Genomic DNA, 7,836 nt, shown 5'->3' with positions numbered 1-7,836 from the left:
TCTGCACAATAGGAGGCAAGATGTACTGTAACTGTATGTTCATGTTGGAAGAATACATTTTCCTTTAAAGGAAAGCATTCCTTGTGTGTTTTCTTCATATTGCATTGGAATAGCCTGTTTAAAGTGATCACATAACAAACGACTAATCAGTACTGATAGTGTATGCTAACAGATCAAGGAGTGATAATAGTAAATGCTTTGAATTTCTTTGATATATCTGTGCAGTATTCTTAGACCGGGTAGCAGCAGATGACAGAAGGCTCATTACAACCAGAAGAGACATGAGACTTTTTTTTTTTAGAGACTTGTGACTTGATTTGGACTTGTGACCAAAGACTTCAGACTTGACTTGGACTTGCAAAAACATGCTTGTGAACATCTATGCATGAAAGTCTGACATTACAACAGGTTCTTGCTCCTACCTACAGTCAAATACAGAAGCTTGATCAGCAGTCTTAATCTTCAAACTATGACGCTCTGCGCCACACTTACACCTGAAAGGTTCCACGGACAAGTTATCAATAACAAATATGCAACATCCAGTTAGACTTTCAAAATAGCTTGCTGATAAACAGTTCACTTACTGTGACACGTGACTTTTGGACTGTCATTACTTTGTCATGTTGTCATGTGGTTTGGTTAGGTTTAGGCACACTTATGTAAGGTTTCATTAAGTCATGTAAGTCACGTCACATTACGTAGGTATGTCACTTGCACAGTGTATGTTACCAATGTTAAGTTATTTAAGTAAGAGTCTCAAAACAAATCAATCTTGACTCCTGTTCACACTTTGGACACAAACCTCAGTCCCCTGGGAGAAAGTCTAGCTATGACCCATCCAACCACTGATACCACTCTGGACTTTTGCACTACTGCACTAGAGAGGCACTTCAAGAAGTGACACAAGAGAGGCAACTACCATGTCAACCCAGAACCATAGGGCCACTAACTATGTTTGTATGCAAAATATAGAATTAATAAATGATGATGAACGATGTAAAATTAGATTATCACAGATGAGATTTAGCTTAGAAATAATTAATCAAACATTATACAATATAAATTCTGTTTAGAGACTATTAACCTTTGTACTTTTACATCACTTGCACATTCCATAGAGGGAGGGTGAAAGATTTCTGGGTAAATGTGTATGCACTGCTGTTCTCCATCAGCTTTAGGGGCTGATCTAACAGCAGATCTCTCTGGTTTTCCCGACAGATTGAAACTGCAATAAAGATGGCAATGTGATGACCCACGGTCTAAACTGCTTCAGATAAAACTGCTTGCTGTTGAATTTGATGAGTGGTCAGAGTAACCCAGTGAACAAAGTACATATCGGCAGTAAAAAAATCCCCGACTTTTCTCGAGTAATTTATTTGACAAAAAAGTGCAGAGTGGGGGAACAAAGGCTCACGAACAAAGGGGTAACTAGAGGTAGCTACAAAAACACAGGGGTCAGCACATCACCCAAAGAGTCAACTGCTGCTCTTTCCTAACTACCCTTGGCTGTAGCTCACTACTCACTAAGTTAGCTAATTAGCTCATTGCTCAGTTAGCACTGAAGTCAGCGGATCTACAGAAAAGTTTCCCTTGAACAAGACCTTGGATATCAATCAGACCGATTTGCTGATGATAACAACACGACGCAGGAAACCGTAGGTAATTAATGCTTTTATTGACTAGAATTACTGACGTTGCCTTTGAGCAAGGCACTGAGTTCTCATTAATCCAAAAAGTCATGAGATTAAAGAAAACATGCAGATTTAATACAACCCAGATGGCTATCTGAATTATTAATAACAGAAACAAGTTGACAATCAATCAGTTAACACAGAAGGCATTGTGAGTCATGCTCCAGCTAACTTTAGCCGCCATACTGTGGCACAGACAATTTATGTCAGCCAAAATTATGACAAGACAGGAAGGGGAAGGGAAGCAGACCCATCTGGCATACCCACAGTTTTTTTTCTGACTACAATCTGCAAGAGGGTACAAATTAAGTACTTACCAGTCATGAAATGTTTTCTGTAAACAGTGTTAATGACTTGCTGTCAGTCAAGTCCAGACTGAGTCAGCCTCTCTCAACCATGTGTGGGAGCACCAGCAGCAGCAGCTCTGGTTTCTTTAAGGTCAAATTTTTTCATCCAGCAACAATACATTCAACCAAAATAGGCCAAAAGTAATACACCATGTATTTGAAATCTGTGTAATCATGTCACACATCTCTGATAAATAAATAATAAAACCTAAAATCTGTAATGTAAAGAGGTGGCCGTAAACATTCAAGACTACCCAACGAAATGTACATTTTTAACAGAGCCCCCAAAGGACATGGGGGTGGAAAAAACACAGGTGGAAAAATACTTATATTACTTATAATATTGCAGATGCACTCTCATAGCTGGACGGCGGGGTTCTATGGATAGGCCAGCGTTCGTGGGTTCAGCCTCTGAAAGGGATCTGGAAAACAGGGTGAATAAAGATGTGAGAGAACACAAAAGTTTAGCTAGGGAATGCAGTATGACGTATTTCTCTTTTTCGCCCATCTATTTTTGTTTCCCCCATGTCCCCATATATATATTACATTTTTCATACTAGTCTAAAATAATATCTTGAATTGAACACATCATGCCTCCAGATAACATGCACGAAGTGAGATAAATCATTCCCAGGCAGACAATAATCATGCTGAGAAGAACACTACATTGGCATTGAGCTTTCACAGAGAAAAGTGTAGCTGTGGAAGTTGGAGGATGAAGTGGTTGAGTTTAAATCACCTCTGGAAAACTTTGTACATCAATAAATCATGACGACACCCCCTGTGAATGAAGTTCAGCATGTTAATTATGGTCTTTGTCATATGATATATGTCTTTGGGCATTGAAAAGTACTGTTGTCTCATCAAAGTGGCAGAGAAACAAACTTTAAATTGTTTGTTACATTCATCCATAATTTACATTTCAGATTTTGTGCTTATATCAGATGTTTTGCGAGAGTGTGCTGGAATTAAACATTAATGTCCCTGTTCAGGTCTATGCAGCTGCCTTTGAGAAAGATTAGATCATTTATCTGATTCTACTTTGCAGAACTTGAGTAAGATTAGGCAATTTATATTCAGTTCCCCTATGTAGCATTTCAGTACGTCAAGGAGGAAGCCAGCGAAAAGATGATATATGTGTTTATATGATGCACCGGAGGACACTCTCAAATGACAATTACAAATGTAACATGTAACATTACATCATCCTTACATATTCTGCTTGCAAGACCACAATTGTTTTAAAAAACTTGAACAACTCTCTGTAAGCCATGAGCACCGATCTTCACACACAGAAACTATAAGTATCAGAATCATAAAGTTACTCAATAATAACTCCCGATATACTTTTATGAACACACTACTGCACACACACTACCAATCGAGCATACGGACAAAGTCAAGCTCAGAAGCGCATTTCTCTGCATGAGGGAAGGCGGCTGTGTCTCCTCCTGTCAGCAGGAATGACAAGGCAGCCGACTGTCAGGGTGGAAACAATGACAGCTGCACTCCACAATTACTTGGAACATCAACAGCAAGCCATTTACCAAGACATCCCACTGGGACATCCCATTATTCCCCATGTCAAGATATATGCCACTGGGACTCCCTATTATTCCCCCTGCCACCAGGGAAAGCCACATACACATACACACACTCACAGAGGATAAAAGCAGTAGATAGCATACACCATGTCAGCACACTACATGTGATATCATCTGAAACACACACATACACAACAGCACCTCATCCACCCCACTGGCGGTTTGGGTTGTTGTGTGCAGATCTGCAGCGCAAAACCATGTCATGATCATAACGGTTTATCATACTGTGTACATCTACAGTACTGAACTGTTCCACATTAAAGTCATCATAAATATACATGACATCTACATCAAGTTTCACATCGGTCAGGACACATTTTGAGAATTTATATTAAGGCACCCTTCATTCAATTAAGGGGTCCTCAGCTTACTAAAGCCTTAACAGTGTAATCACATAACAGACTAAACTTCTGAATCACCACCCACATCTCAGATTTGTTCAAAGATTCAACAAGGCTATAGTATGCCCACTGTTGGCTGATTAAAAATTGAGACTGTGCATTCTCACGAAAAACAGCAACAGAAAAATGCCAAAAGAATGTGTTGTTGTGTGTGGACTAACACCTCTTATGTCAACATCATCCTTCAAATATTGTCTTGACATCACCTTGTAAAAGGATCTGTCATATTTTCAGTCCGTGAGTCCAACCAAAAAACACCCTCACATCCCATCCAAACACTGGACTCACATATAAAATAAAACCTGTGTCCGAGCTCATCTAATGGTCCTCAGCCAGCATGTAGCTGGAAGTGTCACATACAGGTGCAAGCAGGGCGCCATGCACATTAATCAGGCCTATATGTCTGTGTGTTTGTGCTTAAAGTGTCGGCCTAATGCCACATGCACACACACTTGTACAGTATGTGCCTTTTGCCTTTCGCATCAGATGGTCGTCATGTTGTGTACTGACATCCTGCATGGGGGTGAGTGTGTTTGATCAATGTCCTGCTGCTTCTCAGCATGGGAAGAGAAAAGAGGAGCAACAGAGGAGATGGAGAGTGGACTTCAATCTGGTTTCATTGGCTGATGTGCTGCACACTTCTCTCGGTCTCTCGGTCCGCACACACACACGAAAGCTCATTTAATTCAGTGTTCATAAAAACGCCCTCCTATAAAATGCCAGAAACTCAAATGGTTAAGCAAGGAAAATAAAAAGTGCAGTCGTGACTCATTTCATTCCTATGAGCTTTTCATTTGCTCAGCTAAGAACAATACCCTCCACTCTGCAATTTATGCTTAGAAATTCTTCAACAGCAAATTAAATAAGAAGAGACTCCACACATTTCCAAACAGTTAACAACCTGCTAGAGGGGAGAACATGTGCCAAATATTAAAAAAATCAGCCTTGTCTTTTGTTTTGACAGATTAGTGTGCAGTTCAGAATGCAAGGCAGGTGCTCAGGAACAATCTATAGTTTGCACTCTGACTAAGCTCATTTTTAGCAGGATCTGGTCGGTTGGGTCACATCTTTTATGATTCAGACATTCAGATAAAAGCAAATGTTGATGGATTTCAATGCAAAGTGACCTGACATTAACAGGATGAAACTTAAAGAGTCTGATGCACTCACAGTTTTTTCCTTCAAGGTGTTTAATCTGCCAAAACTGAGAGTGCACAACTCTGATGCCAGTGGTGAAAGAAGCCCCACTGACACACTTTCATTCTTTAAACTCAAATCCGTGATGACATACTTCTCTGACTTTGTTTTGGTTCAGCTTTTTCTGGCAGGGTGCTACCACTCAAACATTGCTTCCTACTTGCCCAGCATTTTTGTTTTTACTAAACCTACATAACAACGACACCGACGCACACTGCATCTGCTGTATTCTCCTCCAAAGTGCAGTGCAGAAAACAACCCAAATTGCTATGGATGATGTTGTTTAGATACTGTCATCTGATGGCCAGAACTTCCTGTACTGATCATTTTTCATGTTTAGACCGCAGAAGTAGAAGGTTAAATCTAATATACTCAATTAAAGACACAGAGACGGGAAACCCAGCTTGTTTAGACTCCCCCCATCATCGCCAAAACCTCTAACCTGGCAAGATGTCACGTAACCAAAACTCCACACGATAAACATGCTACTTAAAGAGTCCATGTTAATTGTGTTTACGAGCCCCGGGTTGTTTGTAATGAGCCAATTTGAACCAGAACAAACCAAAAACATGCAGCAAAGTCAACTTTTCCGCTGTGGTTTGGGAGCAAATTCATGCTGAGTCTCAAAATAACCTACGCAGAGAACAATGGATGTCTTGATTAAATGTCTCATGAGGAGTGTAAATGCTTCTTTTCTCCTCGTTGGTCATCAGATTAACTCCGCTTAGGCGGCTGCTATCTCAGTCTGACATTCAACCCTCACCTGCAATTTCATCTTCCTCCCCCTTGATTCTTTTTCTACTTGCTGCCGTCTCTTTCTGGCCTCACACGTCATTTCTCAGTTTTTTTTTATCCTCCCCTCTCTTTCATCCTTCTCATCTCATCTCTCAGTCTATTTCTGTCTTCAAGAAAAAAATATGAAGCTGAGACTTCTCTACCGTATGCACAGCACAGCATGCTCACATGTACGCACTTTCATCGTATATAGCATCGCCAGAAAAACAGCCATTAGATACTGCGTCAGTGCTGTTGAGAAAAAGTGCCTGATTATTCCTGAGTTTTGCAACGTGAAGCTGAAACTCCATTTCAGCATCTTCACCAGAGGGCCTGAATGTATGATGGAACACGGATTCAGGTGTGAGAGACGCTAATCAGCTAATGCCAGTTGAAAAAATTCAGAAGTGATCATATTTTGAACTGAATCTCATTCTATTCGGGCCAATAAAGCTGTTCAAGAACTCTTCAACAAAGACAAACCCCTGGCTGACACCAGAACCTCTACGTTACCAGCTGTCCAAACCAGGGCTTGAGACTGATGGCACGCTGTCATCCAGTGGACGTCAGAAAATAGGTTTAGGATGAACAGATATCTTCCCTGGGACCTGTCATTTGTATTAATCACTTTATTACTGGCCATATGTAAGCTAACCTCCCTGGCATTTAATTGTAATAACCATATTTTATTTGCTAACGAGCAATTAACCTTAATTGGAAATGGTCCTGACTCCTCATTAATCTGCTGGCGACAGAAAAATGTTACCCTATTACAGTAGGGTTACATTAATATGCCTGTTGTGTCTAATGGCTAGAATATGAATGCTGTTCAAATGTGTACAGGACTGAACAAAAGCCTGTGCATGTAAGTTAGAGATTAGATCATAAAAGGTTTGTTACTCTTTCTTCTTCTTTTTGGAAGATAGGTGATGTGTTACAACCGGTGGGAATGGTGTGTTTCAGGACATGCTGTGGGGGAGTGGTTTCTCCGGGCGTGCTTCAGCATACACATGGACATAAAGTAGCTATCTGTGCCCCCACACCACCCACACTCTCATAAGTAACAAATTCCATGAGTCATAATTTAGCAGAATTACTGAACTATGATAAAATAAAAAGCAATCCATCTCAATCAGTGCTACAATCAAATGAAAATGTATTTTCTGTTGAGGCTGAAATGCCTGGAAAATGACACATTGAAATTAATCACGTCAAAAGGGGCAGTCCACACACTTCTCTTCAAGCCGCTGATGTAAAAGTCAAGATAAAAAGACGTGCGTGAGCGTGACGTGAATCAGTCGACAGTTTAAGTACAGTACATCTATTAGAATCCAATCTAAGACAGATACTGCTGGGTTTTCTTCACCACATGAACAGAACAGAGTTGAAGTCGTTGCCTCTGTCAGGCTTGACTGAAATGTTGCATTCAACCTGATTGCTTTTTCTTTTACGGTAGGATTCAAGTCTGCTGTTGTTTTCAGAGTTGAACAAACCAAGACAAGACCGGCTGACCAACTCACACTGCAGAGCCTTAATACCTTAAACTGTGGTGAAGAAAACAAGTCGGTGCTTGGTTTGTTTCTGCGCCCTTCATCGTTGTCAACACAGACGTTTTCCTCCAAGCTGATAGTGCAGCAGAGAGTCTCCTGTCCACTGCAGGAGAATGTTGAGAGGCTAAAAAGCCTTTGAGTCTCTGAGGATGATGTAAAGAGTACATGTGACTGTGCATATGCCTCATGTCACAACAGCTGGCTGCACCCAGAGTGTATTGATCCCGGGTGTCAACTTCAGGTTCCATTTCATGGTTTTATTGATCAGCTTG

This window comes from Acanthopagrus latus, chromosome 18 (genome assembly GCF_904848185.1).
Source record: "Acanthopagrus latus isolate v.2019 chromosome 18, fAcaLat1.1, whole genome shotgun sequence".
Classification (NCBI taxonomy): domain Eukaryota; kingdom Metazoa; phylum Chordata; class Actinopteri; order Spariformes; family Sparidae; genus Acanthopagrus; species Acanthopagrus latus.
Note: the sequence above shows the minus strand (reverse complement) of the source record.